At 43.2% G+C, this 26732-nt stretch overlaps 1 long non-coding RNA gene and 1 pseudogene across 1 annotated transcript; one reads left to right on the forward strand and one right to left on the reverse strand.

The window, feature by feature from the left end:
- The first annotated feature begins 4064 nt into the window (after positions 1-4064).
- Positions 4065-8023, forward strand: LOC109392107 (annexin A1 pseudogene; annotated as a pseudogene).
- An 11289-nt stretch (positions 8024-19312) lies between these two features.
- On the reverse strand, positions 19313-26672 carry LOC109392134 (uncharacterized). Its single transcript, XR_002126001.1, has 3 exons — positions 26585-26672; positions 19860-19979; positions 19313-19393 (listed from the first exon to the last, which is right to left on the reverse strand). It is a non-coding gene; the product is annotated as an uncharacterized LOC109392134 (long non-coding RNA).
- Between the last annotated feature and the right edge of the window lie 60 nt (positions 26673-26732).

Here is a 26732-nt window from a genome sequence, read left to right on the forward strand (position 1 = left end):
CCTCCCTCAGCAGCATGGCATCAGAGGAAGGACCCAGGCTCTGGGTTCTAATCCCACTCCTTCCACTTCCTTGAAGCATGATGTGGGACAAGTTAATTAAGGACTCTCAACCTGGGGTGGGAATGATGCTGCCCATTGTAGTGGTAGGTCTGCAAATTCTTTGATATTCCTTCTTTCAAGAGGTGCAGCCTAGTTCCCTTGAGTGTGGGCCAAACTTAGCGATGCACTTTTAGAATAAAACAGAAGTGACAGTGTGCCATCTTGGAGACCTGGTCCTAAAAGGTACAGAGCTTCCTGCCTGTTCCCTCTCTTGCTCTTGGACCCCTCACTCTGGGGGATGAAGAGAGGCCCACCTATGAAGAACTGAGGGGCCTCCAGTCAACAGCTATGTGATGGTGCCATCTTGGAAGTGGATCCTCCAGCCCCAGCCAATCTCTCGATAGCAACTCATGAGTAAGAACCACCTAGGGAAGCTGCTCCTGAATTCCTGACCCATGGAAATTGTGAGATACAAATGTTTGTTGTTTAAGCCAGTACATTTTAGTGGTGGTGGTGGGGTAATTTATTATATGGCATTAGATAACTGATACACCCATGTAGGGAGCCGGAGGTCTGCAGTAAGGGTTAAGCCTGAGAGCCTGTCAGCCTGCAAGCTTTCAGGCTTAACCCTTACTGCAGACCTCCGGCTCCCTACACACCCATCTCAAGGTCAATACCTGCATTGCAACCTTCGTTGCAAAAATGCATCATGACTTTTCTGACAACCCAATATTTATCAAGGTTCGCTGGGATAACACACACAAAGGGCCAGAAGCTCAATGGGTACTCAGTCTGATTAGCTCCTTTCTAGTCTGAGGTCTTAGCAGGCCCCTCCCCAAGAGGGGATAAGGTTTGCGCTGCAGCTGCAGGTTATGCCCATGCAGGGCCTGCCCCTCCGGCCAGGTTCCTGGCTTCCTTTCCCGTTCCCCCAGCATGGCTTGCCCACCAAAGACACTGTCATACTGGGGAAGGCTGGCTCTTTCTTTCATACAGAAGATTAAAGAAAATTGGGTGACATCCACTTTAATCCAAATCCTGCGGCAATATTGTATAGCAAGGTCTCTTCCCAGATTTATCTTCTGTACAGCAACACAATTTAGATGCCCAAACCAAAAATCAGTTCACACCACTTCTCTCTTAAAAACCTCCAGCAACTTTTCTTTAATCTCAGAGTAAAAATTCTAACCTGCTACCATGGCTACAAAACTTGTAATATGTCCCACCCCCACTGTATAACCATTTATTATGCTCTAAGTTCCCATCTTCCTCATGCCCCTCAAATATGCAAAACCTCTGCACTTTGTTTCTTCCATGTGAAACAGTCTCCTGCCAGACCCCCACAAGGCTGCCTCCTTCCTATTATTTTGAGATTTTGGGCTTGACTCAGTGTCACCTCTTCAGAGCCCCAGCCCCACCCCAGATCCTCTCCACCACATTATTTTATCCTTTCTATCACCAGCTAAAATAACCCATTGGCTTGTATATTTCCTGAAGCCTAAATGGGCGTGGACACTCCTGCAGAGCAGAGCTTTGCTGTGCTTACTTTGGGAATTAGAATGGTGCCCAGCACCTGAGAGACACTTGGATGAATGTTTGTGGGCCACATGGCTTTTGAAAATCAATCAAACTCCCTTTTGAAAGCTTTGGAGGTGGCTTTCTTCATGAGGAATGCTCTGGAAAAATCCTTCCATAAAGGGGATAAATCACCTTCAAACTTTCTAACAGTGGCTCATATCTGCATCATAATCATTTTAATCCAGGAAGGATCTTGATAGGGATTTTGAAACACTTGTGTTCTAAGGGGAGGAAATCTTTATTTGATTTCGTTCCAGGTAACATATGTGAACTGGAACATGCTGATGATTTCCCCTGGGCCCGGCCAGCTGTTCCTCTGCAGAAAGCAGGGTTCTCAGTACCACAGGGCCCCACGTGCAAACCTCCTCACCACCCACCAGGAGGGCAGGGACTGAGCAAAGGTGATGTGAAGAAGCCAGAATGTTCTGAGGTCCTAGAGGTTGGAAGATGGAAAAGAGAAAGGAGCAAGTGAGACCCAGCATGGGACTGACTGGGATAGGCGCTCGGCCAGAGAGACAGACGATAGGGCCATCATCACCCAGCAATAAGGTCCAGCAGGTGAGGTGGCCGTGGCCTCCAGGGCCAACTGGCAGACGACTCTGCTTGTTCCTGCTTCCAGTACCTGGGAGAGGTGCTAACTAGTCTCCTTGCTTTTCTTGGTGCTTGAACACAAACAGAGTCATCTTTTATAAATAAGATCACATCATTCCTCTGCTGGAGGTGTTCCCCCTGTTCTCCATACACAGACCCATCTCCACACTGATTCTCATCTCCTCCAGCTCAAGCCCCTGATGCTCACTGTATCACTCTCTTCCCAACCTCTGCCTTCTCTCTGTTCCCTTTGCTGCAGTGCTGTTTCCCACCATGCCGTCTTCTGAAAGAGACCATCCAGGCCCTCCTGGCCAGTCCATTCCATCTCCCACTCCTCCCTGTCCTGTGGGGGCACAGCACTGCCATGCCCTCAGCTCGGAAGTGTGTTCTTGATTGCTGCCTGTTGGCCTCGCTGAGTTGAACTCCCTCGAGAGCAGGAATGTTGCCTGTCCTACCCATCACTGCACCCAGAGGGGAAGCCCAGGGGCGTCCCTGACACTCAGCAGACCCTCAGAACATACTTAGTGAATAGGAAGCTCTAAGAGTCAGGGTCAATGAGGCTTCATTGGAAATGCAATGAAAATGACGGTCAGGGCTGGAGACCTGGGTGAAGGGAGTTCAGGCAAGTCTTGGGCTGTGTCTCTATCATCAACTTCTTGTTAAATATCTGCTGAATAGATGAGCAAATGCATGAGTGGACTAAAAATGCCCACCCTTTTATGGATCCCACGACCCTCTTCCTTAGCTCTGAATTCAGGTAGTGGGTACTACTTGTGTGGTCAGGAAAACATGGGCTCTTTGAGGATGCTGAGATCTTAGGGGTCCACCCCACCCCAAAGTGAGACCATGTGAGCTGGCTGTGAGGGACACAAGATCCTGCCAGGGAATATGAGGGCAAAGTTGCGATCCCTAGGGGCTGGAACTTTGAAATCTGGGCTGAGCACAGTGGAAGATTGCCTAAGATGCACACTGCTACACTGATGGGATCTTTTCAGCACAGACATCTCCTCCCATGGGCTCACCTTTGAACCCCTGTCTCACGGCACATGGGTGAGATCCGTGTCTTTGAAACATTGTTGGCGTTGCCATGAACAAAAAACAAATCACTATCAGATTTCACTCTCCATTCTGTTTGACAATTTTACTGGGATTTTCCCCCGTGCCCCGCGCTCCCCCCCCCCAGAAATATTTAATCCTTCCCTGACTGGCTGGAAAGGTGGTAACACAAACAAAAAGAGTGGCAAAAAAAGGGATTTAATTAAAGGGCATGGGCTAAATAAAAAAGCTGTGACATTTCATCCTTTTCTTAGCACCACACTACAGGTAGTAGGTGGGAGAGACCAGAGGGCTCCCCTTACTCAATTCTTTGGTTGCCTAAACTGGGAAGGTTTCGGCCAGATATTTCCCAGGACAAGAGCTGAAGGCAAGTCCGTTGGGGGTGCAATGCACACACTGTAGCTTTCCCTCCCTTGAGCTGTTGGCAACTGGACGATCCTTACCTGCTTGTGATGAGTCCCATGCCCTGCACAGCCCTGGGCTGAACCACCAGGTCCACATGCTGTCAATCAGCACACAGGAAGTCAACTTGTTGGCCCGAACCCCTGCATACATGCGGGGGGAGCAGTGGCAGTGCCCAGACCATGGAGAGGGCAGGGAAGAAGCCAGCTCACTGAACTGGGAAAACCTGTTCAGGTGTGGGAGGGGCTATGCACAGGGGAGCCCTGATCAAGGAGCTGAGCCAGCAGGAGACGTTAGTGGAGGACCTGGATGGTCTTTGCAAATCTTGAATGGGTCCCTGGCAGGGACATTTTTAAAAAATTGTATATAAATTGGGTAAAATGCACTTGTTCAATCAGGAAATGGGGGAAGAGATGAGGTAAGTGACTCTAAGGGTTAAAGAACACCTGTGAAATCTGACCCTTAATGGAAAAGCTGAAATAGAGGGAAAATCCTAACAAAGATGGAGTTAAGCATTTGCCAGTCTCTCTGACAAAGATTTGGAAATGTCTTTCTTTCTGCAGAATGAGCTCAATGGGTTCACCTCTATCCGGTGGATGAAGGTGATGCAAGGAAGCTGAAAACAGAACTAGAAGTTAAAGTGAAAGACAGCATTGCTCTTCCTGGCCGGTCAAGATATGGCGGCATTGCTCATCATCATCAGGGAGCTGCGAATCAAAGCCACTGACACACCACTTCATACCCACTAGGATGGTTATAATAAAAAACGCTGGTCATAGCGAGTGTTGGTGAGAATATGGAGGACTTGGAACCCTCACACACTGCTGGTGGGAATATAAAGTGGTGCAGCTGTTGTGAAAAACAATATGGCAGTTCCTCAAAAGGTTAAACATAGTTAAATCATAGTATGATTCAGCAATTCCACTTCTGGGTAAAGAGAAATAAAATCTTGTATCCACACAAAAACTTGCACACGAACGTTCACAGCAGCATCATTCATAATAGCCCAAAGTGGAAACAACTCAAATGTCCATAGGCTGGTGAACGGATAGACAAAATGTGGTCTATCCATACAAGGGAATATTATTCAGTCATAAAAGGAATGAAGTACGGACACAAGCTACAATGGATGAACCTTGAAAACATGATGCTCAGTGAAAGAAGCCAGACAGAAAAGGCCACATGTTGAATGATCCCATTGATGTGAAGTGTCCAGAACAGGCAAATCCATAGAGACAGAAAGTAGATTAGTGGTTGCCTAGAGTTGGGATTGCAAAAATGGGAGGATTAGGGAAATGATGATTAAGGGGTGTGTTTCTTTTTGGGGTGATGAAATGTACTAAAGTTGATTGTGATGTTGGATGCACAACTTTGTGAATATACTAAAAGCCACTGAACTGTACACTATAAATGAGAATGAACTGTATGATATCTCAATAAAGCCATTTAAAGGAAAAGGATGTTGGTGGGCTAGTGAGTCTCTTCTCAGCCTGAGGTGGGGGGATCTCCTGTAATCGCTCCAGGCACCACTGGGTCTGTGAAATGACCGCCTGAGCCAGACAGGGCAAAAATAAAGAACTTTCTTATTATAATAAATGTATAATACAAGGGGTACAGATTCCACCTGAGGCATTCATAGAACATAAGGATTAGAAAAGGAGGGCCAGCCAAGTGGCTCAGCTGGTTAAGAGCTCACTTGGGAGTGCCAGCTCTAAGAAGCAGGGCTGCGGTTCAGATCCCACATTGAGGGCCAGTGACACTGCCCTCTACAGCTAAGATGATGAACAACAGCTTGACCTGGAGCTGGGCTGCTGTGAGTCGCTGGCAACGACGGAGTAGGCTGCAACGGGGCTGCAGTGGGCTGCCGTGAGCTACGTGAGTGGCTGGCAGCCAGAGTGAGCGGCCGGCAGCGGGTGTGAGCTGCCGGGGGCCGCTGTGAGCAGCCGACCAATGACCAGCGACTGATTGCCTCACCTGGGAAGAGTACAATGATCATACCAACATGGGCCAGTGAAGCAACGTCCTGCACAACTAGACTGAAGAACAAAAACAGCAATTTGTCTACCTGTCTGTTCCCCTCCCCCCAATTTCCCAATAAAATCTTTAAGAAAAAAAGAAAGAAAAGGAAATGGCACCCTGGAAATTCAGAACTAACAAGAATCACCACATAATGAATGAGTGCAGCGATCTACAGCTATGTAAGAGAGCGCTGGCTTGTTTTGAAGCCTCTGTCTAGTGGACTGCACCTTCCCTGCAGCCCTCTAGGTTCCTGTGTTCCCTGCATTACAGCATCAATGTGTGTCCTGGTCTCTGGCTCATGGATAAGCTGAATACAAGGTGTCTTCCCCAGGAGGCTTTGAGCTCTTTTAGGACAGAGATCTCTTGTTTACTTCTCTTTGAATACTTAATGTCTCTAAAACAGTAACTTACATAGAGTAGGCACACATACAAAAATATTTGCTTAAAAAAAAAAGTGAAGTGGGTACTTCTACTTCTAGTAACGGTGGTATAGGTAATTGGTACCAACCAGGCCATTGGAAACAACTAAAAAGGCTGGACAAAACATTAAAAATAGCAAAGAGTGAGCAAGATCATGAGAACTACTGGGCCAACATCTAGGCAGGGCAGAGATTTCCAGAGGTGAGTCCCACCTCATGGATGCTCTCTGTCTAATGGCATCAGGGCTGTTTGCTGACCTGAAAAGACAGTCAAGAAACTGAGCTGCATGTTTTCCAACTTCATGGGCTATGAGAAAAAAGTTGCTGTATTACTGTAGCCCAGCTTCAAGCGATCAAGTAGCCCAGACAATACCCAGTCCTGAAATAGGATTAAGGAGGTTCCCACATTGGTAATGTCCCCAGACTCTTGGCCAAAGAAAAGGAAATCCTCTTTGGAGTAAGATGACATCATCCCAGGCCCCAAATTATCCTACAAATAATTTTTCAAATACAATGTCCAGCTCAGAGATAGTTAGGCTCATGAGGTTACCTGATAGAACAAGTACCAACAGGAACAAGAGACCACAGAAATAGCTCCACAGGGCTCCCAGGTATTAGAATCAAACACAGACTATAAAACAATTCTGATTGCTATATTCAAGAAGATAAAAACTGAGTTTGAAAATTTTGGCAGGAAAGTGGAAATTATATTTTGAAAAGCTATGAAAAGTTTGGGAAAAGAATCAATAGAAATATTAGAACTAAAAGACTATATCATGATCAAAATTGAAAGCTCAATGGACAGTGTGAAATGATCAGAGAAGAATCTCTCTTTAGTTCTTGGAAGAAGGTGGAAAAAAGAAATTTATTTAAAAGTGGCAATGGTATCAGAATTCCTCAAGCAGACCTGGTTTACTGAAAATGAAGAGCAGGAATACATTAAAACTGTGAAAGGATCCAAAGGTAGTCCTGGGTCAGCAATTAGCCCCTATCCTAGCTTCAATCCATCCTCAGATGTTGCTGCCTTGCATAAAACAATAACAGTTAAAGGTGTGGACAAAACAACCATCATTGAAATTCTAATAAGAGAAACAATGCACAGCATCTACAGATGAAAGCAGCATATCTCCAGGAAAAAGGAAAGCCCCTGGATGAAACTCTGAAGAAAGCCCTTACAGGCCACCTCGAGGAAGCTGCTTTGCCTCTATTAAAAACTCCAGCCAATTTGGATGCTGATAAACTCGGTGCTGCCATGAAGGGCCTTGGAACTGATGAAGACACTCTGAATGAAATTTTGGTATCAAGAACTAACAGAGAAATTAAGAGTCTATAGAGAATAACTGAACAGAGATCTGGCTAAAGACATAAAAAAAATTAATAAAGAAAAATAAAGAAAGAAAAAAAGACATCAACTCAGACAAATCTGGGGATTGTCAAGAGGCTTTGCTTTCTCTTGCTAAGGGTGACCAATCTGAGGATCTGGGCATAAATGACTTGGCTGACTCAGATGCCAGGACATTATATGAAGCAGGAGAAAGGAGAAAAGGGACAGATGTGAATGTGTTCAATACCATTTCTACCACCAGAAGCTATCTTTGCAGAGTGTTTCAGAAGTACACCAAGTACAGTCAGAATGACATGAACAAAGTTCTGGAATGGGAGATAACATCAAGAAATGCTTCACAACAATCATGCAGTGTGCCACAAACAAACCAATGTTCTTTGCTGAGAAGCATCAACAGGCCATGAAGGGTACTGGAAAACATCATAAGACATTGGTCAGAATGAAGGTTTCCTGTTCTGAAATTGACATGAATGATATCAAAGCATCCTATCAGAAGTTGTTTGGCATCTCTGTCTGCCAAGCCATCCTAGATGAAACTGAAGGAGACTATGAAAAAATCCTAGTTCTCTCTGTGTAGGACAGTAAACATTCCTTTGATGATCTCAAGCTTTTTGCTCAGAAGATTTTAAAATCATGCCTTTTCATTCTATACTATAGACTTAAATAGGAAACTTTCTTCAGCAGGATTAGTATAGCTAATTGCTTTCTGAAAACTATAGCCTATAAATCATTTTTATATCACAACTCTGTATAATGGAGATAAGCTTTTTAAAAAATATATTTACCCCAACTATAAAACCCCATAAACAGGTTGTTCTAGTAATATTATATTACCCAAAAAAGATGTTTATCATAACAGAAAATAAAATGATTTTATAGGACAAAAAATCCCCAAACCCCCAAAACAAACAAAATGCAATGAAATGGTCTAACAGGAAATAAAACACAGCTAAAGAGAGAATTAGTAAAATGGAAGTTCTGTGTTCTGTGTGTGGTATAACAATTTGTGAGGGATGTCTCATTTCCCTCCCAAAAGTAAACTTCTTTTGATAGTGTGTTTTCACCTCACTTTGTTAAATTGTAAACACCTTGTTCTTACAAAAGGTCATAAACATGTTTATGTGAAGCTTGTTTGTGAACATGATATTCTTGAGAAAACTCTGTTTAAAAAGGAATTAATGTAAAAAAGTGGTTTGCATTTGTGATAAAGCCTAAGAAAACAAAACCAATCTGTGCTAATACTCCTGTTAATATAACCTCTAACCTCCTAGTAGAAATTTTAGCATAAATTCTCAGCCCACTCTAATGCCACTGGGCACTGAGCAATGAGTGAGGATACTGCAACCTCATGGCTAGCAGAGGCCACTGATGCACCCATTGAGTCAGCAGTGGCTGAAGAAGACTGAGTGATTCTGATAAGGTCGTATGTACCTGCCTGTTACCCAATTCCTCTCCCCAATTACTTGCTCTCTTTTTAGGTGAAGGTGTGTGAGTGTGAGTGTGTGTGTGTGTGTGTGTGTGTGCACGCGTGCGTGTGTGTGATCAGTAACTTCCCTTAATATTGTGTAACCCTTGACCTACACAGCTTAAGTTTTTATGGTTATCCCTGAGCTAATACTCATAATAAAACAATCTAGAGTGAAATATGAAGAGACGAACAGAAACTATAATAGGAAAGCTAAGATAAATTATTTGGAAAGAACATCTAATGGGTTTAATGCAAGTTTCAGGAAAAGAGGAGAGAAAGAATAAGGCAATGTTTGAATAAACAAGCTGAGAATTTTGCAAAATTGATGAAACACATCAATCTACAAATTCAATGAATCCAATAAATCTCAAGCAGGATAAACAGAAATCCATACCTACTACAGAAATGCCCCAAACAAGGAATTTAAAAAGTAGCCAAAGAAAAACAAAAGATGACTTTCAAAAGTGCAAGGTTTGTTTACTTTTCAGCTACAGCAATGGAAGTTAAGAGTTGACTTAAGAACACAAGCGCTGAGCAACAGGGCCGCTGGTTTGATTCCCATATGGGCCAGTGATGCTGCACCTGAGCTGAGCTGTTGCTGAGCTGCCAACAGGTGGCAGGATGGCTCAGCTGGTGTAACAGATTGCCTGTTTGATGGTGGGCTATGCCCACCCACAACTAAGACTGAACCCAGCACCTTGAGCTGAGCTGCCACCCGGATGGCTCAGTGGATAGGGCATGCGCTCTTAACAACAAGGCTGCTGGTGGTTAGACTCCTGCATGGGATGGTAGCTATGCCCACCCATAACTAAGACTGAACTTGGCACCTTGAGCTGAGCTGCTGCGCAGATGGCTTGGTGGATAGAGCGTGTGCTCTTAACAACAAAGTTGTTGGTTCGACTCCCACATAGGATGGTGGCTACACAGATCTGCAACTAAGGTTGAACACAGCACCTTGAGCTTAGAGGCCACGAGCTGCTGACAGAAGCCAGATGGCGACTGGCGCCCTCTACAACGAAGACTGAAGAACAACAATTTGGTCAGTCCCCTTCCCCAATTCTCCAACACTGTTCCCCTCCTCCAATTCCCCAATAAAAAATCTTAAAAAAAAAAAAGAGGGTCAACTGCTCCAGCTAAAAGACATAAATTTATCACACTAGATATAAACAAAATCTGATATATGCTAAGGACAAGAGACATGTCTAAAATATAGGGCTAAAAAAAGACTGAAAGAAAAATTATGAAAAATTATATACCATTGAAATACTATTAGGACAACTGGTATAGCAATCCTAAAAAAAAACAACAAAAAAAATCCATTAAAATAAAAAGCATCTAGACTAAATATGGTTATTTTCAATAATAAAAGAGTATTCTAGGGCCGGCTGAGTGGCTCATTGGTTAAGAGTTGGCTTGGGAGCACGAGCTCTGAGCAGCAGGGCCACCAGTTAAGATCCCACATGGGCCAGTGATGCTGTGCCCTCTACAGCTAAGATGGTGAACAACAGCTCAACCTGGAGCTGGGCTGCCGTGAGTTGCCGGCGTCAGCGTAGGCTGCAGTGGGGCTGCAGTGGACTGCCATAAGCTACCGTGAGTGGCCAGCAGCCAGCGTGAGCGGCCGGCAGCCGGCTTGAGCTGCCACGAGCCACTGCAAACAGCAGTCCAATGGCTGGTGACCGACTGCCTCAGCCTGGAAGAGCGCAGTGGTCATAATACCAACATGGGCCTGTGAAGCAACGTCCTCCACAACTAGACTGAGGAATAAAAGGACAGTAACTTGTCTGTTCCCCTTCCCCGATTCCCCAACGCTGTTCCCTCCCCTAATTTCCCAATAAAATCTTAAAAAAAAAAGAGTATTCTAAATTTGTATGAACCTAATAACAGATATATAGAGCATATATGGACAAAATTATGTGGAAAAATAGACAAATCGTTATTCATAGGGGATATTATGATATACTTTTTTCAGTAATTAATGGAACAAGTAGATAAGAAATCAGTAACACTGTAGAAGATTGGAAACAATGTAATTAACATACTTGAATTTATGGATATATATAAAACAGTGCATCCAATAGCTGCGGAATACGTTATTTTCAAGAAGATATAATCCATTTTAAAATTTGAGTACCTTATATGCGGAGCCAAATACAAGTTTCAACAAATTTCAAAGGATTGATATAAAACAGATAATGTTCTCTAACCACATTGTAAACAGACTAAGAATCAGTAACAAAAATATAATTGGAAAATTTCTATATTTTGAAAACTACACTTTTGAGTAATATATTCCAAAATGCTGTTTTAAATAATGCATGGTCCCAGAAGAAATACAAATGAAAAATAGAAATTATTTTGAACTAAATTACATATAATGAAAAATATAACATAAGAAGAACATTTATGGAATGAAGCTAAAGCAGCACTTGGAGGGAAATTTATAGACTTAATAGCATATTTTAGGCAAGAAAAAAGGCTGAAATAAATGAGTAAAGCATTCATTTAAGAAGTTAGGAAAAGAACAGAAAATAAACCCAACATAAGTAAATGTGGAGAAATAATTTAAAATTAGAATTGAATGTAAAAGAAAACACACAACTGAGAGAAGCAACAAAGCCAAAATTGAAAAGACTAACAAAATTAATAATGCCCCAATGAGAATGACTAAAAGAAAAGACAAGGGCCGGCCCAGTGGCGTGATGGTTAAGAACTGGCTTGGGACGCCAGAGGGCTCCGGTTCAGATCCCACATATGAGGGCCAGTGACACTGCCCTCCACAGCTAACATGCTGAACAACAGCTCAACCTGGAGCTGGGCTGCCGTGAGTCGCCTGTGATGGCGTAGGCTGCAGCCCCTGTGGCAGTGGGTTGCCATGGGCTACCGTGTGTAGCCAGCAGCCAGCGTGAGCGGCCAGCAGCCGCCATGAGCGGCCGTCCAGAAGCCGGCGACTGATCTGCCTTGCTCGGGAAGAGCGCAATGATGGTGCCAACTTGGGCCAGTGAAACGACGTCCTCCACAACTAGACTGAAGAACAAAACGACAGCAACTTGTCTGTTCCCCTTCCCCCAATTCCCCAGCGCTGTTCCCATCCCCTCAATTCCCCAAAAAAGTCTTTTAAAAGAAAAAAAAAGAAAAGACAAGACACAGATAGTAAGTATAAGAAATGAAAAGGGACTTCACCACAAAAATAAGTGGATATTATTAACAACTTTATGAAAATAAACTTGAAAATTTAGGTGAAGTGGAAAGATTCAGAGATAAACACAAGCTAACTGACACAAAAAGAAATAGAAAATCTTAGTCCTATAACTATTAAAAAACTTCAAGCTGTATTTAGAAATATCTGATGATGAAAATTCAAGACCCAGATGGCTTCACTGGGAGATCCTACCAAAAACTGAGAAAGAAAAAAAATGCTTACTTACATATCTCTTCCAGAAAGTAGAAAAAGATTCACAAACTAATTTTGGGAAGCTAGTATAAATTTTATACTAACACCCAACAAGACTAGAACTAGAAAGAGAAGATATAGGCCAATTTCATTTACGAATATAGGTGCAAAGCTCTTAAACAAAATAAAACAAGCCAAATCAAGCAATATATAAAAGGATAGTACACAATGATCAAATTAGATTTATCCTAGGAATGCACATTGATTTAACATTAGGAAACCAATTAATAGAATTCACCAAATTAATACATAAAAAGAGGAAATTCATGATCATCTCAAGTCTTACAGGAAAAGTGTTTGATTAACTAGGCATCCATATACAATAAAACTCATAGGAAAGAATGAAACTTCCTGAGTTGAGTAAAGGATGTCAATAGAAAACCTACAGCAAATATTATACTTGGTAAAAAGTTAAAAGCTTTCAGCTCGAGATTGTAGATGAGATAAGGAAGTTCACTACTATTATTTCTATTCAGCATTGTACTGGAGGCTTTAGCCAGTACAGTAGGTAAGAAAAAGATATAAAAGGTAGAAGGGTTGGAAAGGGGGGAAAAAAAACCTAAGACAGTTATTATTCTCACATAAAGATTCTATATGAAGACAATCCAAAAGACTACTGATAAATATTAGAATTAAAAGATTTTAGCAAGGTCACTGGATAGAGGATCAATATATGAAAATCAAGAGTGCTCCAGGGGGCTGGCGGAGTGGCTCAGTTGGTTAAGAGTTAGCTTAAGAATGTGAGCTCTGAGCAACAGGGTCACCGGTTCGATTCCCACATGGGCCAGTGATGCTTCCCTGAGCTGAGCTGCCACTGAGCTGCCAACAGGTGGCAGGATGGTTCAGCTGGTGAGAGCACGTGCTCCTAACAACAAGACTGCTTGTTCCATGGTGGGCTACGCCCACCCACAACTAAGACTGAACTCGGCACCTCGAGCTGAGCTGCCATCTGGATGGCTCAGTGGCTAGAGCGTGCGTTCTTAAGAACAAGGCTGCTGGTTCAACTCCCACATGGGATGGTGGCTACGCCCATCTGCAACTAAGATTGAACACAGCACCTTGAGCTTAGTGGCCATGAGCTGCCGAAGGGCAGCCAGATGGAGACTGGCGCCCTCCACAACTATGATTGAAGAACAACAACTTGGCTGGTCCCCTTCCCCAATTCCCCAACACTGTTCCCCTCTCCCAATTCCCCAATTAAAAATAAATAAATAAGGGCCAGCCGAGTGGCATATTAGTTAAGAGTTGGCTTGGGACTCCAGCTCTGAGCAGCAGGGCCCCGGTTCAGATCCCAAATGAGGGCCAGTGACGCTGCACCCTCTACAGATGGCCAGCAAGCGACTGCCTCACCCGGGAAGAGCGCAATGATAATACCAACATGGGCCAGTGAAGCAAAGTCCTCCACAACTAGACTGAAGAACAAAAGGACAGCAACTTGTCTGTTCCCCTCCCCCAACTCCCCAATAAAAATCTTTTAAAAAATAATAAAATAAATAAATAAATTTAAAAGATTCCATCTACAATAGCTTAAACAAATCAATGCCTTAAGAATAAAATTAGAAAAAGATATGCAAAGACATCTAAACAGAAAACAAACAAAAATTAACTGCAAGAAATTTCAAAATATCTAAATAAATGGAGAGATATAATACAGCCATGGATAAGAAGACTCAATAATGTAATTACATCAATTCTCAAACTAAGCTACAGATACAATGCAATCCTAATCAAAATCTCAAAGGTTTTTAAAAAAATAGAACTTGACAAACTGATTCCAAAGAATGGAAACAACTCGAAAGTCTACCAACAGTAGAATGGATAAATAAATTGTGGTATATCCAGAAGATGGAATGAAAAGGAGTTAACAACATGCAACAACATGAATGACTCTTTAGGAGCAAGACACACACACACACACATACACACACACACACACACACGCAGCCATAGGGCTTAGGAATGCATGTTTCGGTGAGAAATAATAGGTAAACACAGGAAGTGATTAAATAAAAAGTTGGATGGGAGTGGAGATTTGTGACAGGACATACAGTGGGTTCTGGGATGCTGGCAGTATTCCATTTGTTGATTTGGGTAGTGGTTGTACAAGTATTTGCTTTACGATTAACCATTGGGTAGTACTTTTTTGTTTTGTGCTCTTTTCTGTATGGGTGTCATATTTCACAATGATTTTTGAAAGATATAGAATGTTTGTTTTCTCCTCTTAGAATCAGGGTGTCTTAGGTCTCTGTTGGAGAGACAAACTGAAAGTGAATGCAAAATAAGCAGTTGTTTAATGAGCTGTAACATGACAAAAGCCATAAGGGAAGGTAGTGGCCTGGACTGAGTCAAGGAAAAAGGTTGCCAAAGGATAAGAAATTGCTGTTGTTTATTCAGCGCTGACAATTGCAGAGGGACAGCGAGTGGCACAGGATCACCAGCAGGGAACAGGGATGACTCCATGTTCCATTTCAACCTGGACAAAATAAACACTGCATTACCCCGCTCCCTGTGCTCTGTCTCAAGGCCCACTAAGAAGCCTTCTCATGACTAATTTGGTTTCTTGAATATTTAGAGACCAAGGCGGGGACTGGATTACTTGAATAAAAGGCATGAATATTCAGATTTCAAGAAAAGTATACTTCCATTATAAATTAACAAAATGACACTCTGATATAATCATTTAGTCTCTAAAGGCTTGTACGGTATGATGCAATGCCCTAGGCAATTATCACCTTTGTGTGATCTGATAAAACTGAGTTCTTACACCTGTATAGCAGAAGCTCAGGCTTTGGTCCCAGATTTACCCACCAAATGTACATACAGCCAGATTATCTTATCTCATCAACATTGGCTGATTATTGCAGAAGGTATACTTGGGAGCAGGACCCTACCTGGAGAGAATCCTGGATTTGGAAATAATCTCTGTGGGGAGGACTTCCCAAACCTTCACATTTTATTTAAGGAGGATGTAGGGCTCTGTAATACATTCTAAAAAAGAAAACTACAGACTAATATCTCTCCTGAACACAGGTACAAAGAGATTTGTATACAAATGTTCACAGGAGCATTATTCATAATAACTAAAAAGTGGAAACAGCCCAAAAGTCCATCAACTGATGAATAGATAAACAAACTGTGATCTAGCCATACAACAGAATTCTATTCAGCATAAAAAGGAAAGAACAACTGATACACACAAAAAAACGTGATTCGATTGCGGATTGCTGTGTACCTCCTACCAGGTAGCCCCGGGCCAGGCACAGGCAATGGCTGATCTTGGCCTGCACAAGAGCCCCTCCCAAGAGGCCCCAGAACCATCACACCAGAAGCTGGCTTCAGACCACAACAGAGCCCATTAATCCCACAAGCGGCACACCCAAAGGGTGGTCTCAACAGGCACATGAGCCCACTGGGGCGAATCTAACTCTATGGGATCAGCCCCCACACAGCAGCTCATATCCTGTGAGTGTAGCCAATCCTCATCACCAGTCAGCCTGAGAATCAATCCGCCCACTCTAATGTGCCAGTAATCAAAGCTCAACTACAACAGGAGGGCACAACACAAACCCAAACAAGGGTCACTCCTGGAGCACATGGCACAGGTGATCAGGGAGACTGCACCACTGGGCCCCACATGGCACTTACTACATCAGGCCACCCGACAAAGACTGAGGGACATAGGAGATCTACCTAATACATAGAAACAAACACAGAGAGGCAGCCAAAATGAAGAAACAAACAAACATGTCCCAAATGAAAGAATAGGAGAAAACTACAGAAAAAGAACTAAATGAAATGGAGGCAAGCAACCTACCAGAAACAGAGTTCAAAACTGGATATAAGGATGTTCAAGGAACTTTTGTTGAGAACTTCAACAAAAGAGATAGTAAGAACAAAAAAAGACACAACCATAAAAAGGAACCAGTCAGAAATAAAGAACACCATAACTGAAATGAAGAATACACTAGAAGGCATTGATATCAGATTAGATGAAGCAGAGAATCAAATCACTGATTTGGAAGACAAGGTAACAGAAAACACCCAATCGGAACAAGAAGAAGAAAAAAGAATGAAAAAATAAATGAGGATAGTTTAAGGGACCTCAAGCGTAACAACATTCACATCATAAGAGTACCAAAAAACATGGTTGGATCTGAGAGGCATTATGTGGAGCAAAAGAAGCTGGACCCAAAAGGGTATTCATGGAATGATTCTAGTTATACAAAGTTCTAGAACAGGCAATAGAAATCAGATCAGTAGTTGCCTGGAGCAGGGGTAGGGGTTGGGGAATTGACTATAAAGGAGAATGAGGGAAGTTCCTGGAAAGATGAGAATGTTCTATATCATGGTGGTTCTGTAGGGGTATACATTTGTCAAAACTCATCAGCCTGTAGACTTAAAATCTATGCATTTTAATATATATATATATAAGTTATACCTCAGTAAACTTGATTAAACAAATATAAAAGAACATGGGATCTGGAAACAAACTACCTGGGTTTGAGTCTTTCTTCCTGGATCCACAGTTCAAGAGCTGTGTGACCTTGGACAAGCTATATAGCCTTTCTAAGCCTCCGTTTCCTCATCTGGAGAATGGGGACGTCACTCAGATGTAGGAGGGGGAACACACCTGTTGTATCCAGATGTTGTGTGTGTATTAAGAACGGCTCTGTGTTGACTATGTGCCAGGCACTGTGCTGAGCAGTTTGCACAAAAGGGCCACCAAGTGGGGGAAAGAAGGAATGTGTGCACCAGTCTCCTGGGCTCTTTTCCAGCCTTGAACTCTGGGAATGCGGGTGGGGTGGGGGTGTATTTCTTTTGGCAGCGAGGGCTGCCATAACAAAATATCGCAAACTGGGTTCCTTAAGCAACAGAAATTTATCTTTTCATAGTTCTGGAGGCTGGAAGTTCAAGATCAAGGTGCTGGTAGCTTTAGTTTTTCCCGAGGCCTCTCTCATTGGCTTACAGATGGCATTTTCTCGCTGTGTCCTCATATGGTCTTTCCTCTATGCCTATATCCGTGTCTCTCCTTCTTCTAAGGATTGTATTAGGGCCCACCCTAATAGCCTCATTTTAAATCAATCACCTCTTTAAAGGCCCTATCTCTAAATGCAATCACATTCGGAGGTCCTGGAGGTTAGGACTTCAGCATAGGAATTTGGGGAGGGGGGAGACACAATTCAGCCCAGAACAGGATGAATCCAGGCTTGACCCACCTTGCATAGGAATGTCTAAGAACAGGACCTTTTTATCTTTGATGAGTAGAGAGACAGCTCAGAACAACAGCTAGAAAGACCAGATCAGTGATCTGTGTCCCCATTTTACAGCTGCAGGCCCTTGGATGTGGCACTTCAAGTCTCTGAACTTGACCACACTAAAAGGGGATATAGTCTTATCTCACAGGATTATTGGGAAGAGCTCGTGGAACGACACTATTGACATGGGCTTAACTGGATTAGGCCATGTCCGTACCATGTAACAACACAGCTATTGAAATGATAGGGTAATTATCTCAAAGCAGAAAGTTTAAAAGAATGATAGTGTAGAAAAAGTTTAAAAGAATGATAGTATACACCTGTGTATCTGCATATAAAGAAGCTCCATGATCCAGAGCTGAACGAGCAAAGTAAATTCCAGCACAGTGTCAGTGGGCCTCAACTCTCCTGCATCACAATTTCTGTGGATTCTCACCCAACTTTCTGGAGAGGCGCAGGCACTGGTATTAAAAAACCAACTAAGTAAAAGCAAACAAAGGTTTTTCTCATCTGCAGCTCAGGGCTAAGAACCACAGATTCATAAGGACTGTTATTTTGTCTTCACTGTGTAGCAGACACTGTTCTAAGCACTTTGTGACTATTAACTCACTGAATCCCCACAACCACCCTGTCCTACAGATGAGAAAAGTGAGGCATGGGGAGGTGAAGATGCTTGTTCATGACCGCACAGCTGGTGGATGGTGGGGGTGGGATTTTAACTCAAGCAGAGTGGTTCCAAAAATCTAGAAGAATTCCATGGGGTGGGGAAAGGTGGAGGTGAGCAGAATTTGGAATTTTCAGTTTGAGTCTGTAGGGGAGGGGCCCAGGAACCCAAGGATCAGCCATATTTGGAAACTTAGAACAGTGGTTCCCAACTTCCTGATAAAAACCGCCCCAGGGAACTCTTTTAAATGTAGAGATGCCTGAATATCTTTCCTGGGGATTCTGGTCCCAGGAATCCATATGTTTAGCCAGGGTCCCAGTCAGGGCTGGCATCGTGGGCATGGGGCTTCTGCAGCCACATAGAAGCTTTCGGTCAAAGTTTCTTTGCTGTGGACAGCTTGAAATTCTTCATAACTTTATCTTTCAACTCGTGTTTTGTAAGTGATAGGACACTGTGACGTGTACTGGGGCTCACAGCCTGGCCCACCTGTGATCTCACCTCCCACCACCTCTCTGCCTCTCTGAAACTGATTCTCTACAGCCAGTGCCCCACAACTGGTGCCCTGGTGACCACTGCTGCTCTCTGCCCCTCACCCTCTAGTCCTGATTCTGCCGGGGTTCCGTCTGTGCAAAGGCAGGTTACTGCTTCTCAGTCCTCCCTCCTGCGCTGCCGGTGTCTAGGGTGACAGGAGAGCACAGGAGGGGACACCACCAGAGTTGTACCCTAAGCCTATGCTTTTCAGAAGAAGTTAGTTAAAAGAGAGGGTGTGGGCACAAGAAGCAATTCAGAGGGATGTGGGTACAAACGGGAGCTGGGGTCCACTCCAAGAGTAAGACTGCATTCGTAACCCTTAGTCGTATGGTACAATAGAAGCAGCTGGCAAAAGTGGGAAATATTGATGCCCACCCTCCCCCAGTTCCATTGGTCTGGGGTGGGGCCCAGATACTAAGAAGTTCCCCTGTGATTCTAATGACTCACCACGATTAAGGGATTACAGGGGCATCTGAAAGATTTCCATGGATGGATTAGGGGCTGCGGGTACTCTGTGCACTTGGACTCGTACTTTCAGAGCTGGAAGCACCCCCGGATGTGCTCAGGACCACTCCCGCCTGTTGTTACAGAAGAAGAAATGGATTCCGAGAAGGCTGAGGTGAGACTAGGACCCTCTCCCCGCTCCCAGTCCTTCCCACCCTAGGCAGGTCGACGCCAGAAATCCCAAAGTGAGCGCGCCTCAATGCTTGCAGAACGCTACGCGGAGGGGTCGCCGAACGCCAGGGCTGGCTATAAAATCCAGGTGTTCCTCTTGCTTTACTTTATCCAGGGATGAGGCGGGGCGGGGCAGGGTGAGGCGTGGCTCCGGGCGCGGCAAACGCTAGGTGGCGCCCGAGAGCCGGACCTAATAGACTCCCCGGAGTCCTGGGGGTTCCGCTGCTCCAGGCAGCAGAGCATCGCCCCTTGTGTGGCCCCGTTTCCTTGCCTATTTCACAGGACTGTCAAGCGAATTGCCTGTAATAGAACTTCTCATGACCTAGCACTTGTCTGGCCCCTTGAGAGTATGTAACAGAGGATACCTACCTTCCCTCTCGCCTTCTCTCACACTAGGTAGGCCTGTTTTTTCAGGTGAGTTGCACATCTTTTTTAGCAAATCTGGTATATTCTTCAGTTTCCTGCTCAGTGCGTGCCTCAGAGGACAGTCTATTGGAAAGAAAATCACATTTTTTAAAAACAGGCAATTTATTAGAATAGAGTCAAAGAACATACTTTCTACACTAATCTGATGGGACAGTCAAGTCACAGTGAGGACCCTGAGTCACTAGAAAGTCCCAACTCAAAAAGGATCCAGTTTTGTTCAGCGTTATTTCATGTAGCGTGCTTTAAATATTTTATAACAATTTTAGAACCAGGGACCTATCACTGAGGCTACTACTAATGGTAGCCCTCCCTAACACAGAACATCACAGAAAACCCAACAGCCAAACACATTTTGAAGGTGTCATCTTGCAGTTCTGAGTACTTAAAATATTTCCTTTTGAGAAACTTGAGTTCGTTAGCTTCTGTAAAATGGTCTTTCCCATTGTTACCAATTATTTCTTTTTCTCTCTCCCCATTTTATTTAAGAGATTTCTTCAACTAACATTTATTTGCCAGTCTCTGAGTCAGATCCAGAAATATAATAATAATAATAATAATAAAAATAAAAATAAAATAATAATAATATAGAAACCCATCCCTACCCCTAGGAAACTCACTATCTATGGAGAGAAAGGAAGATATGTAAATAATGCGAACACCATGTGCTCAGGGATTTTACAGAAACCTGTGTGTTCAGAGGAATCATAAAGGAGCAATTCATTAATTTTTTAAAACTTTGTATTATGAAGAATTTGAAACAGAAACTAAAGTAAAAGGAATAGTATGATGAATCCTATCATCCAACTTACAAAATTATCAGCATTTTGCCAATCTTGTTTCATCTATGCCTCATCACCATGCTGGCTATTTTGTTTTACAGTGTTAAGGTATAATTACAAACCAAAAAATTCACCCACTCTAAATATACAAGTATAATGCAATGATTTTTAGTAAGTTTATAGTTGTGCCACCATCATCACAATACAAGTTTAGAACATTTATAATATCCCCACATTTTTGCTCCTGTCTATTTGCAGTTAATTCTCATTCTCATCCCCAGGCAACCATTCATCTTTTTTCTGTCTCTATTGATTTACCTTTTCTGGACATTTTATATTAATGGAAATATATAGTATGTAGTCTTTTGCATCTGGCTTCTTTCACTGAGCACATTTTCAAGGTTCATCCATGTTGTAACATGTATCAGGACTTAATTCCTTTTTATTGCTGAATGATATTCCATTATATGAATCTACCACATCTTATTTATCCGTTATTAGTTGATGACACATTTGGGTTACTTCCACTTTTTGGCTAGTATGAATAACGGGCCTATGAATATTCACATTCAAGTACTCGAGTGGATATATATTTTCATGTCTCTCTGGTAGGTATATCGGAGTGGAATTACTGGATATTTATGGTAAGTTTATGCTTAACATTTAAAGAAACTGCCAAAATTTCCCCCAAAGTGGCTGTTCCATTTTAAATTCCCATCAGCAACGTAGGAAGATTCCAATTTCTCCACATCCTTGCCAACACTTATTTCTTTTTGATTATAGCCACTCCAGTGGGTATGAAGTGGCATCTATGTAGTTGTAGTTTAATTTGTATTTCCCTAATGAATAATAATGTTGAACCTCTTTTCATGTGCTATTTGGCCATTTGCATATTTTTGTTGAAATGTCCATTCAAACCTTTTGTCTATTTTTTTTAAATAAACTTTTTAATTACAGTTTTAGCTTTACAGAAAAATTGTGAAGAGAGTACAGACTCTCCATATCCCTCACATTTAATTCACCCATTATTAACATCTGACACGATATTAACATCTGACAAGAGTGTGGTACATTTATCACAATTAGCTGAAGTCCACACTTGGCTCTGATTTCATTCGTTTTTTACCTAATGCCCTTTTTCTGTTCCGGGGTCCTATCCAGGACACCACATGGCTGTTAGTTGTCATGTCTCCTTAGGCTCCTTTTGGCTGTGACAGTTTCTCAGACTTTTTTTTTTTTGGTACCTTGACCTTTAATAACCTTAGCAGTTTTGAGGAGGACTGGTCAGGTATTTTGTAGAATGTCCCTTAATTGGGATCTCTGTTGTTTTTCTCATGATTGGAATGGGGTTATGAATTTTTGAGAGAAGAACTCAGAGGTAAAATGGCTATATTAGTCTGCGCAGGGCTGCCATAACCAATACCATGAACAGGTCAGCTTAAACAACAGAAATTTATTCTCTGACAGTCTGGAGGCTGGAAGTCCAAGATCAAGGTGTCAGCAAGGTTGATTTCTTCTGAGTCCTCTCTCCTTGGTTTGCAGATGGCTGTCGCCTCCCTGTGTTCTCACACAGTCCTCCCTCCGTGCCTGTCTGTGTTTTACTCTCCTCTTCTTAAAAAGACACCAGTCATATTGGGTGAGGGCCCACCCCAATGACGTCATTTAACTTCAATGACCTTTTTAAAGATCCTATCTCCAAACACAGTCACATTCTGAGGTACTGAGAATTAGGACTTCAAAATATAATTTTGGGGGGAGGGGAGACACAATTCAGAGCCCATAAGAATGACATTCTCATCATATCAAGGGTCCGTGTTATCAGCCTGACTTATCACTGTTGATGTTCACCTGGATCACCTGGCTGAGGTGTGTTTTTCAGGTTTCTCCACTATAAAGTTATTCCTTTCTTTCTCTTTTTCATACTGTGCTCTTTGGAGAGAAGTCATGATGTGCAGCCTGTACTTAAGGAGTGGGGATTATGTTCCACAAAACTCTTAGAAGAAACACAGGGGTAAGTCTTCATGACCTTGGTTTTGGCAATAGAATCTTAGATATAACACTTAAAGCACAAGCAACAATAGAAAAAAAATAAATTGGACTTCATCAAAATGAAAAACTGTTATCAGAGGATGTTATCAGGAAAGTGAAAATACAATGTACAGAATGGGAGAAAATATTTGCAAATTATATATCTGGTAAGGGTCTAGTATCGCAAATATATAAAGAACACTGACAACTCAACAAAATGGCTAAACTTTAGCTTTTACAAATAAATGCTATAATGAAGAACCTTGTGCAGAAGATATTTTGCATGTTTGAGCAGATCTGCAGAATAAATTCCCTGAAGGGCAGGTCCTTTTAAAATTTTGACAGCTGTTGTCAAATTGCCCTCCGTTGAGGGTGCACCAGTTTCGATTCTTGCCAGAATTCATTTCTAAACCTACTCTGAAATATGCCAACACTGACCAGAGTGCTCATGGCAGTGTTATTCATAATAGTTCCAAACTGGAAAGCAACCCAAAGGCTCTTAACAGGAGAATGGATAAATTATGGTCTCGTCACACACTGGAATACTACAAAGTAATGAAAAAGAACAAAGCTCTGTGACCCACCATGTGGAGGCATCTTACCGGCGTGTCACTGAAAGAAGCCAGAAGACACCAAACAGGGCTTACTATGGGATTCCAGTGAGATGCATCAATCACAAAGTTAAAAGGAAGATGCCATCTATGGTGACAGAGATGAAGACAGTGGTTAGCCTCGGATGGTGGGGGTATTGACTACATGGGCACAGAAATGTCCTTTACCTGGGTCTGGGTGATAATTACCCTGGTCTATAAATACATAAAAACTCATCGAGCTATGTGTGCCTCACTGATGTAAGTCATAGCGCAATAAAAAGGAAAAAGGGTTTAAAAAAAAAAAAAGCCAACACTAATGTGCTAACAACATGGCCAGGGCCGCAGGCAGTCTCCTTAGCTACTAGGTGTCACATGCAGACCCTGTGTCTCTTTTGTCCAGTCTTGAACTAGCTGTGTGTTCCAGTTGTAAGGAGGGGAGGCCTAGGAGGGAAGGCTCCCCAGCTGTCTAGGGTTCCTCCTCACACTCAGAGGTACGCCCTGTTGGGCTGCTCTCTTAGTGTGCTCTTCCCCAGCGCCGCCCCCTGCCCAGACCATTCCCTACACCAGCTGTTGAGCAGCTGCCTGGTTATTTATAGCCTTGGGGCTCTGCATGAAAGGAGCCTCACTCAGCAGCTCTTTCCTCCTTCCACTGACCCCACTTCTGAGCCCTTTTCTCCCTACCCACCCCAGGCTTTCATGTTTCTGGAACATTCCAGGTCCCACTGCTGGGCTATGTATTGCTGTGGCGAGGGGCCTGCCCTGCAGAGCTATTTCCTGGAGCTCACCTCTAGGACTCTCCTGAAGTGACCTCAACTCTCTGAAGGGCTTTTGGATGAGACAAGAGAGCTTATTTCTCACCAGACTCGGGCCAGACCCCAGGGTTTTGGGCACTCTGTGGTCTCTCTGGGTGAACACCCATTCGGAGGCTCAAGAGGGGGGGTTGGTCCCTTCCTGGGAAGCAACGCCTCTCCTCCTCAGGATCTCTTGGGCCTTCTGGCTAAAGAGGCCTGCCAGCCTCTGTCCATCACGCTTCTCCTATGCCTGGTGCAGGCCTCTGGGAGACCCGGCGTTCCTGGTTCTGAGGAACAATTTAACAAGGGGCTAAACTCTTGTCCCTTGTCCCCTATCCCTCTACCAGCGGGGCCCAATGGCAGCATCCTTCAGGAAACTTGAATCTTTTCTCTGAAGCCCATGTGGCCCCAAGTTAGTCTTGTTCCTTATTTCAGAGAATGAGAATGCTCCCACCCCGACCCCAAATCAGAAGGGTGGTTGGCTAGCCATGAAGAGAACAAACCAGACACCATGCTTTCCATTGTTCAGCTGAAAACTCTGTGGGGAAGCCCATTCCCTGGGCATAAGGTATAAAACTTCAGTTCTTCTATGTTACCAGAAGAAGGGCACTTACTGCAGGAGACATGTTCTGAAAATGTCATATAGAAATGAATTTAAAAATCAAATCCATTTAAAAATAGTAAAGGCATTTGCCTGATTGCCTCCTTCCTTCCTTCCTTCCTTCCTTCCTTCCTTCCTTCCTTCCTTCCTTCCTTCCTTCCTTCCTTCCTTCCTTCCTTCCTTCCTTACATTTGAGATCCCCTTTAACTGGGGAGGAAGTCATGTAAACCAGACTTAAATGGACTTCACTGTAATGTGAAGGCCCAAGGTCCACATTCTATAACAGACAAAGCTGAGCGAACTGACCGCCCCCAGGAGGGTGCGACTCCCCCATCTATATGGGCTGAGAGGTGGGACAATGAGGCTAAACTGTTGAGGAGCAAAGAAGTTCACTTTGCTATGACCTATCGCCTCCGTAGATCCAGGGTTTTTGGTGGCCTGAGTGCAGCTGACCAATCAGAATCCCCCCTCAGGCTCGGCCTGTGCACAGCATGCAGGGCCAAGGTGTTATTGGCAGAAAAACAAGAGCGAAATTAGTTTGTGTCCTTTGAGTCTGTGGCTGCCTGCCAATGTTTCCTTCAAATACGCACATTCTCATTTTCATTCTGGAAGTTTTTGTCAGGTTTATTGCAAATGGAAGGGTGAGCAGACAGAAACAAAATGACATTTCCTGAGCTGTAAGGACTGTTCCTAAATCTATTCTCAAGAGCACACCGACATTTGTATGCTTTTTTCTGGGCGACTTTCCTTCATGGGGGTTTAGAATTCAAGTCAGAGACGGCCTCATTTTACGACCAGTCTTGGGTCTCTAGACGCATGCGCGTTTCCACACGTGCGCAGGAAATAGGCATATGGCCAGTATATGGTGAGGACTATGGTGAGCCACCGCTGGAAACATATGCAAGACAGATGGGCACCAAATCCACAAGATAATGGAGAATTCTAATGAATTTCATTGGCATCAAATTTTTATGTTCCTGTAAACTTATGAAAGTCATGAAATTAAATGACTGCCTTACAACAATACCAGAGTGACTAATTTAATTAAAAAGAAAAGAAAAAAAGAAAAAGCACGCCAGAAAAACTAAATGGCAAATCCAAACTAAAACAAATACCCTTTTAAAAACAGAGAATGCTATCCCTGAATTTTAACGTTTGCTCACACCTCCCTTTGACTATAAGAGTTTGTTATACAAGGTACTTTCTTATTTTTCAAAAGGACGTGATAACCTGGGTATGCTAGTTGAGTCAATGGGAGTCTCTCTCCAGATGGTAATGGACTAGAAATGCCCTGTCTCTGACCACCGAGCAGGTCCAGGGTGCCACCTGGGATGACTAGTTCAATCGCAGGAAAGCCACTGGGCATGATTCTATCTAAAGAGATGCTTTCTTATTTTCACACACGCTTGATAAAAAGAGGTGAATTATGTTTCCTTCGTGGACCAAAAAATTTAGCCATCTGACATTTGTTCATATGCACATCTAAAGACCTTTGTCTTCACCCCCCTGCACATCACTCCGTGGCTTGGAGAGCAAAACTGTTCTTTCTAGATAACTGGGCTGAATTTAAGAGCAAAAACAAAAAGCCCAATCTTCTCCCAAGGGGAGCGTAGCTTCTCTTTGTATTGTATTTGCTAATCAGCTTTGCAAACCTGTTTACCTAACACCAGTGAAAAAGTCAAACTCAGAGGGAAAAACTACACCCGGAACAGTCAGTGCAGGAAATCTGATCCAACCACACGTGAGAAGAGTGGTCTCTGACTCGGGCGCCTAAGCTTGTCGGCTCATTTTCAGCATATTCTTACAACCCAGGGAACTGGCAGTCACACTTCCAACTTAAAAGATTGGGAAACGGGGCCAGTGAATAAATACTTACTTTGGATCTGTACTATTGGATCCAAAAAAACAGTCATTGGAAAAAATGAGCCCTTTTCTTCTATTTTTGCTCAAAGTAGTCCAAAGAAAACAAGTTTTGGTTCACTCCTGTCTGTGAGCTCAGCTCAGTGTTGAACAAAGTCCAGCGA

The sequence above is a fragment of the Hipposideros armiger genome, unplaced genomic scaffold (genome assembly GCF_001890085.2).
Source record: "Hipposideros armiger isolate ML-2016 unplaced genomic scaffold, ASM189008v1 scaffold_315, whole genome shotgun sequence".
NCBI lineage: Eukaryota > Metazoa > Chordata > Mammalia > Chiroptera > Hipposideridae > Hipposideros > Hipposideros armiger.